Source organism: Gossypium raimondii, chromosome 3, assembly GCF_025698545.1.
Source record: "Gossypium raimondii isolate GPD5lz chromosome 3, ASM2569854v1, whole genome shotgun sequence".
NCBI lineage: Eukaryota > Viridiplantae > Streptophyta > Magnoliopsida > Malvales > Malvaceae > Gossypium > Gossypium raimondii.
The window spans coordinates 27,785,662-27,794,591 of NC_068567.1; the positions used below are offsets into that span (position 1 = coordinate 27,785,662).

The 8,930-nt window shown below is 31.0% G+C and overlaps 1 long non-coding RNA gene across 4 annotated transcripts; it reads right to left on the reverse strand.

The window, feature by feature from the left end:
- Nucleotides 1-2,003: 2,003 nt before the first annotated feature.
- Nucleotides 2,004-6,308, reverse strand: LOC105793987 (uncharacterized). 4 transcript variants are annotated; one of them, XR_008194351.1, is made up of 9 exons: nt 6,080-6,307; nt 5,788-5,941; nt 5,472-5,505; nt 4,982-5,079; nt 4,270-4,419; nt 3,974-4,159; nt 3,550-3,859; nt 3,164-3,256; nt 2,004-2,336 (listed from the first exon to the last, which is right to left on the reverse strand). It is a non-coding gene; the product is annotated as an uncharacterized LOC105793987 (long non-coding RNA). The 4 variants fall into 4 exon arrangements; XR_008194352.1 differs by having other exon boundaries at nt 3,550-4,159; nt 5,472-5,548; nt 6,080-6,308; XR_008194349.1 differs by having other exon boundaries at nt 3,550-4,159.
- Nucleotides 6,309-8,930: the final 2,622 nt, after the last annotated feature.

Below are 8,930 nucleotides of genomic sequence, written 5' to 3' on the forward strand. Positions count from 1 at the left end.
CGCTCGTATTATTTTTTTAGATGATTTTATATAAAAAATTAAAAAATATAATACATGAAATACATTAAAACATTAAAATAAATGTTTCCCAACAAATTGAAAATACATTAAAAAAAGTCATTATACTTAAATAATGCTAGGATAGTTGTAACTTAGCAAGCAAATGCCTTTAAAATAGTAATAAAATTAACAATAAAGCAAGAGTTATATAATATCCAAACAATAGTAACAAAATAGTAGCAATATAATAGCGAAATGATAACAAAAAAAAGTTTAGGTTGATTTGGGCCAAGCCAGGTCAGATCCGGGCAAAAAAATCTTACCTGAGGCTCTAACTATTTAGAAAACGGGCCTTATATTTTATTCAAACTCATTTTTCGGGCCTATATTTTTATTTTTACTCAAACCCTTCAACTTTTCTAGTGGACCTTCAAGTCTCGACAGGTGGGTCGACTCATGATCAGGTCTAATATGTGGTTTCCACACACATACTTGTGTGATAAGATTTTTAATTTTAAAAAAAAAATTGTATTGAATAGTAAAATATAATAAAATCATTTTATATTAAAGAATGATTAAAAATAAATTTATGACAAAAGTTTACATATATTTATTAGATCATTATATAAAAATAAATTTTACTTTATTATATAGTAATTAAATGTATAATAGACTTATTTTCATAATTATTAAATTTATATTTATTATAAAATATATGTATTGTTATTATTATTTTTAATATTAATACTTTATTAATAGAAAAACATTAAAAAGAATGAAATAGGACTATGATGGAATTGAATAGGCATACAAGTGGTTCGGTTGGATGGATGAAATGAGTATTGTAATAGTGCCTATACATTTGGTTAAAAGGAATAGATATATAATAGCAAAAAAAAATCTCGAATGAATGACTAATATGCTTTTTAATATTTTAATATATTTTTCACATCAATTTAATATTAAAGAATAATATTTTATATTAAATTATATTAAAAAATTTATTTTCTCCATCTTCTCTATCTTCATTGGTCCCGTCTTTTTCCCCAAATTCATCTTCATCTTCCTTTTCAACATTTTTCTAAAATCCAACAAACCACCGACATTGCTACAGCCTTTCAGCTTCCGTCACCAATATAAATTTTATAAAGAGCTGATTTGATCTCCTCTTCCATAATTTCGGGGGTTATTTTATTTACTAATATTGTTAAAAAGCACCATAATCTAATAATCATCTAAATATCACATGATATGAATAGTCTCTACTTTTAACCTTATGAAACACGTCTTAAGTAAGCATAACAAAGGTATGATTATAATATAATGATGTGGCAACATTGGGTTCAAGTCGGGTGTCGCTTACAAAATTAACAAAGTATCAAGTTCATAACACACTACACCAAAATAAGCTTTTAGCGGCGCTTTTTTAGGCAAGCACCGCTAAAAGTATTTGCGGCGCTTTGACAAGCGCCGCAAAAAACGCCGCTATTGAATGCGTCGCTAACTTTTGAGGCGTTTTTGGAAATAAACGCCGCTATAGACCATGACCTTTAGCAGCGCTTTTCCCACAAACGCCGCTAAAGACCATGACCTTTAATGGCGTTTTTTCCACAAATGCCGCTAAAAGTTATAACCTTTAGCGGCACTTTTCCACAAACGCCGCTAAAGACCACGAGCTTTAGCGGCGCTTTTCTCACAAACGCCGCTAAAGACCATGACTTATAGCGGCGCTTTTTCGCAAAAACGCCGCTAAAAAGCATGACCTTTAGCAACGCTTTTTTGGAGGACGTCGCTAAAAACATATCATACAAAAAATTTATTTTAATCAAATAATATTTATTTTTATGATAAATATTATATTATGTTTTATTTTTTAAATATACTTTTAAGGATAAATAAAAAATATTATTTAAATTAAATTTTCTATGAAAATGATAAAAGAAGGCAAATAAAGGAAGCTTAAATAATAATAAAAATTAATAAAAGTGAGAAAACGTAAATAATTAATAAAAATTAAAAATTGTAAACCTCGAGATTTTGGTAAAATCAACACCAATGCAATGCAAGCCATTGTTGAGTCTAATACAAGTGAAGAAACTAAGATCTTAAGAAGAGAATCCAATTTTACTAACAGCAGTAAAATATTCATACTTTGTCCAGTATTTATATCAAAAAATCAGATCAGAAGAAGCAATCTCTTTGCACACCATTTCAATTCCTAGTAAGGCCTCGAAAGTAGTCGATGAAAGCCGGCATACATGTCCAATCAATCAGCTTTCAGTTTTAGAATTTCCTTGGCGGTCCTTAAACGAAAATAGGGCATAGGGCATGTGTTCCTACATAAGCATGGAAAAATCCAACTCAGTTCAAAGACAAATAACTAGATATCGTGTTTCAAACGAATGAATGTGCATGTGAGAGCATCTCCAATATGTACTTCTCCCTTTTGTCATATATTTAGGCAGATAGACAACAGATTTTACATCCCAACAACTACTGCCCTAAGTATTAGAGTTTAATCACAGAAAAATCAAAATAAAACATGAACTACAAGGATAAAAAATTGTTCCAAGAACTTACCTGCTCAAAACAAAGATTTAGTTCATGGCGCATGCTTGTTTTAATTTATTTTTAATTTTTTTTAGGACACATGATAGCATTTCAACGCTGTAAAAACTCCACCAGCAATTGACTAAATAATTTCTCAAAATATATTTATAGGACTCAAACTCAAAATATTATAGTTTTTAATAACTCAAGTATTACCATATTTAATTATTATATCAATTTCATTCATGTCGTGCAATGATAAATGGGATTGTATCACGAAAGTCTTGCATAAAAAGAAGTCAAAATGATTTCATTTTAGGGAAATGATAATGAGAGGGAAACTTGTGATTTTATTCACCTTTTTCGGTGTGAGAACCTCTACTTCACTGCTACCATTATCATACCCAAGTGTGGGAAATAGAAAAAGAAAATACGGTTGTCTAAAAAATTCAAATATAAACTTATTAGATTGTCTTAAATTAATAAAATTAATTTGTGATTTTCAAGAAAAAAACATTTTTTTAGGATAAGGAAAAAAAATTATAAATATAAAAATTCTAAAATAATAAAAATAAATAAATTAAGTTCCGAATCTGGAAAGGGAAGACTTTACCTTGGCCTGCGACTTCTAAGAGAACATTCACAGATTCCTCACCAGTCCACCACCTATCGAAATCAACCACAAGTCGTGCGGTCCCTAAATTTTCTGGCAGTATGGGAAAGAAGGGAAGTTGGTTTTCTGCAATTAAAAAAATTTTCTTTGCTGCTCATAGCAATTTGGTGTGACGTTGTTTTATCCCTAAATTTGCTGCTCATAGCAATTCGATTCATACTTTAAACTTTACTATGTATATTTGTAAAGTTGATAATCACATTCATTCATACTTTGCTGCTCATAGCAAGCACTTGCAGTATATCACATCCTCTATGAGATATGAAGCAAATTTACCCAAAAATCCATTTGAATGTAAAATCAATAATTACAACTTCGACTTGTACCTGAGAATATACTTCAGGACCAAAGTCAGAAGACCATCCATCTTCTGCTCGATCGTGGTCTATTGGTTCTGGAACATCAAAGAATTCATCAGCAGCATCATTGAGACCTACCAGACTTGAGTGCTCTGAAGATGCCCTTTCCATTGCTTCATTCATATTTTCCTTAGTTTTTCCAGCCTCTATTTCCGTACACTATCAACTATGCCATCCTCTTCACTTTGATGCAACCTAACATTCCGCATCAACTCTCCAGATGAAAGATCAGCAGTAGGATGGTTTCCTTGTTTTGCTTTGAATAATTCTCTTAATGCTGCAAGTAAATGATATAGATTCCTAGAAACTTAATACCTCAATGATCACACAAATTTGTAACACAGACACATACACACAATAAATGAATTGATAAATAAGATTATATCTGCACTTGGATTTTAGGGTAATAGATGACACAATGTCATAACAGAAGCAACTCTCTCAAGCATCCGGATGGTAATAGATCTGACTGCAGATGTTCGAAGATAAGATTTCCAGAATTTCCAATCAATTGCAAGCATGTGCTTCACAACAGAGTGTTTTCCTTCAGTCACTGGAGATATGACATATCCACCACCTGCAAGAAATGCCAAACATTAACCTTGTAGATTAACTTTTTATTTATTTGTTTTTAATATCAATATCATTCCCTTTCCTTAAAAAGGATATTAAGTGTGCATCATATACCACATCTCACAAATGTGTTGGTGCATATATCAGGACAATGATAAAACCGATCAAATCAAAATAAAAGCAATGCGATAAACAGTTATCAGCAGTGTTCAAGCTGAGAGGCCAAAGGATGCTTCCGCATTCAAACACCCACACAAGTACCATCTGCAAGACAATTTGCAAAGTTACACTTTGTTTTAGAAAAATGAGGAATTTCATAAAATGCAAAATACACTGGCTAGTTGAACAGAATTATAATTTTGCACGACTTTACAATGCACAAGAGAACACCAAAGTAGTAATCATAATTCAAATAGATGAATCGGATTGGGCACCAAATACAGATGCCACATCTGTGCATGATATCATCTTCGGAATTTAGACTTTTGGTTTTTTGTGTACTATTAAACTTGGTATACTCAGTTTCTACATAGACTGGAAGTTCACATTAAAATGGCAAAGATTACATGGTTTCAGTTTCTATCATGCATCAAACTGAAGTTCACATTTTCACTCCGTTACAACTTCAATAAGACCAGCTTTAATGGCACATAAAAAGTTGCCAACTGAGAAAATAACAATTACAATCCAATCTGTTCCATTGAATTACAATGCTAGATTTACTATGATTACAAATATGCATAGAACTGAAGTACCATTAAATCAAGCCATGGCTCTGGAAAAGGGTACAAGAGCTAACAAAAATACAAAGTACTTAGCAGCTTACTCTAATCTTGAGGGTCCAAGAGACATTAGTGTCTGGAAAATGGCTTCTGAAGTTCCATCTACAACACCCACAGCCATGATTGCAGGATGGTCGTCCCACTGCCAATTAGAGAGGCGTAAAACACAAAGCCAAATTGCTATTTCATGAAAAAATTGTCATAGAAAATGACAAGCAATATTTTGAGGAATCTTTATTTTTCATCAGTAAAATTGAACACCCAAAAAAACCAGATTTGTTAATAAACCAAACACACACAAAGAAACAGAACACAGCACAGTTCTGGAAATCTAAGAATTAAGGGAGAATCAACTGTCCTTTAAAAAGAAAACCAACCTTTCCAGCTTAAAACAATAAGTAGAAACAAAACAGAAGCAATTGAAAGGCTATCCATTTTGAATTAAGAGATCTACAAACCAGTCTATTATTTTGTTGGTCAAATTATAAAAGAGTATACAAACCAGTCTACAATCCAGTTTAAGCAAAATTTCACCTTTATTTGGAGTTGGGATCAGAACTTCAACATGCTGTAAAAAGCACAAAAATTCACAGCGTTATAAAATCAAGTCCCTGCCCATTATTTTTTCAAGTTTATGTCAAGCAGGTCCATATAAAAAATTTAAACACTTCACCGTAAAGTATCAACCTCTCCGTCTCGGCAAAACAGTACAAAGTTATATGAAGAAAAATAGTACAAAAAAAGAAAAAGAAAAGCAAAATAAATCATGCATAAGATTTTCAGAAGCAGATTATGAAGATAAACAGTACAAAAAAAAAAGAAAAAGAAAAGCAAAACAATAGATTTTTACCTTCAAAGCAGCAGCGCCTCCGCCATAGCTGCTATATTGTAAAGCATGCATAAGATTTTCAGCCATTTGTCTCACTAAAAGAGATCAAATCGAAGCTTTATTTTGAAGGAAAGTGCAGAGGTGGAATTTGTATTATGTAGTTGAACCCGAGGACCTGTGGCGATTCATAGGATTTGCATACAGATAAGCATCCATAGTGCAGTTCAGATTCAACTAAATTGAACAAAGTTTTAAGAAATTTCAGACCCTAAAAAGCGAAATTAAGAAGGGAAAAAAAAGGATAGATGAGTACTTGAAACGATTCTTCTTTGTTTTTTTAGTCGATATCGGAGTCATCAAAATCGTCGGAAGCGACGACACCTTCGCCGAAGATCTCCGGTGTGTCAACATCGTCGACTTCCATGGCTGAACCTTGGTCGTCTGGGTCCGTCACGAATTCCATCGGCAACGGCCTCATCTTTCCCCCCTTTTCTTTAGGCTTTTAGGGATTTCTTTTGTTGGTTTAATATTAATTATTTTTGTTGAAATATCAAGCTAAGGTTATATAGGGTCAAACAAGTCAGTATAATTTATTATGGATTTTGCGGCGTTTTTAGCATAAATGCTACTAAAAATTAAATCCATGTAATAAAACGGTAGCATTTTGAAAAATTTTAATCCATATTCCAGGCGTTTTGGGTCAAAACGCCGCAAAAAAATTATTTCGTTGAAATTTTTATTTTATTTTTTATAAATTGATTTAAAATCTTTTCAAAACGCAAAAAAATTATTTCATAAAATGACGCGTTTGCTATGCTAAAAATTTTTATTTTATTTTTATAAATTAATTTTTATAAAAAAAAAAAACCAAGTACTCTCAAAATAAATATTATATATTTTAATAAGAAAACAAATGATAAAATGGTTGTAATTAATTATTAAGTTAAAATTATCCAAATTAAATAATTACCTATATATCCATATCATTTTATTTTTGTATTTTTTCTTATAATTTGGTCCTCTCCAAAATAAATAATTATACTTAAATATCCATATCAATCTATTACTTTTTAACTTATTTATTAATTCTATTTAAACTAATATTTAAATATATCAAATGGTTAGATTAATTTTTTAAATATAAAAGCATTAATTAATTGTATAAAATTTTATTATTTAACAAATCTCAAGTAAACCTTAACCTTAAACCCTAAATTAACCATTCAATACATATAAAGTCTATCTATTATATATCTCTTAAATAATTTAAACTATATCCTCATAATTTCAATATATTTGATTTATTATTATCTCTTTTACAATTATATAAGAACATATTTAAAATATAAATTAAAAATAATTAATCTAAACTCAAAACCTTAACCTGACCCCTGAATCCCTAAACCTTAAATCCCTACCTCTTAAACCCTAACATCTAACCCCTAAACCCCTACCCCTAAACCTTAAATCCTAACCCTTAAACCATAATCACTAATCCATACTCCCTAAACCTTAAAATATAAACTCCTAAATCGGCCTTAAATATTAAATTAATCATATACCCTAAACTAAAAACCCTAAACAAATTTATTATTATCTATTTTACAATTATATAAGAACATATTTAAAATATAAATTAAAAAAATAATTAATCTAAACTCAAAACCCTAACCCGACCCCTGAATCCCTAACTTTTAACCCCTAACACGTCTAACCACTAACCCACTAACCCCTAAACCTTAAATCTCAACCCTTAAACCATAATCCCTAAACCCACATTCCCTAAACTAAAAACCCTAAACTTTAGTGATAATTAATTCAATATTTTAAAATTAATACTATTTCTTTTACGATTATATAAGAAAATTTTTAATATATAAACTAAAAAACAATTAGTAATCATGTACCCAAAAAACTTTAAAATTATTTTAAATAATAGTATTTTAATTTTTCCATATGTTTTTATTTCAAATTATTTCTACGTGTCATTATTTTTTTCTGAAGATTTTAAATATTCAATTAGAAATAAATTGAATTTTATTTAATATAAATAAACCAATTAAGAGAATATGTTTTTAGCGGCGCTTCTTCAAAAACACCGCTAAAGAACAGAGCATTAGCGGCGCTTCTTCAAAAACGCCGCTAAAGACCAGAGCATTAGCGGCGCTTCTTCAAAAATGCCGCTAAATCCCCTAAAACTCACGAAAACGATGACGTTAGGTTTAGTTTTTTGCGGCGCTTTTTGGAAAACGCCGTTAATGCTCATTTTTAGCAACATTTTCAGAAAAGCGCCGCTAATACTCGATCTTTAGCGGCGTTTTTTAGGTAGCGCCGCTAATGATTGATTTTTAGCGGCATTTTTTATCCAAACGCCACTAAAAACGCCACTAAAAGTCTGTTTTGGTGTAGTGACATCACCGATCAAAAAACAAAAGCTGCCCCATGTCTACAAAAAGTTCCGATGATTTCTGGCTGACTCTTTCCAGTCCCGAGAACGAGATTTGAGAGATGGTAAAGAAAGTGTATGAGTCGGGTTTTCCCTTTTTTAAACAAAATAACTAAAGTCTATGCTTATTTATTTGTAATTAAGCAACAAGTAATCACACACACATTAAACATATCAACGATTTAATATAACTGGTCTCGCATTACAAATTCTGTCAACTCTTTACTTTACATTTAAAGGAATAATCACTGCAACATCCAGTCTCCATTCAACCCATCCGAACTTTCGCAAAGCCAAATTAACATCACCGGCCATTCGGCCAAAATTAGCTCAACTCTATGTCCAAGAAGTTTTGAGAGCTTACCGTGAGTTAACAATAATATTTACAATTCTTTTAAACATGCAGCAATGGATTCCCACGCCAAGACTTAGCCTCTCATCTTCTCACATTCGAATACCAAAAAAAATTCAAGTACAACTCTCCCTCTTCTTTTTCTTTTTTCTTTTTTCTTTTTTGTCTTTCCCTTCCTACCATGCAGCCCTCCAGTGAAAACCAAGTGAAAACAAAACAAGTTGTTTATGTGAAGAAAAATAAGGTTGTCATATCAAGGTTTCATGCTTTCTTTAAAGGCAATGAAATCTGTAAATTGGCATTATTGCATTTCTAGAGCCAAAATAAGGCATCAAAGCCATTAAAATATGAACCTAGTTTTTCAAT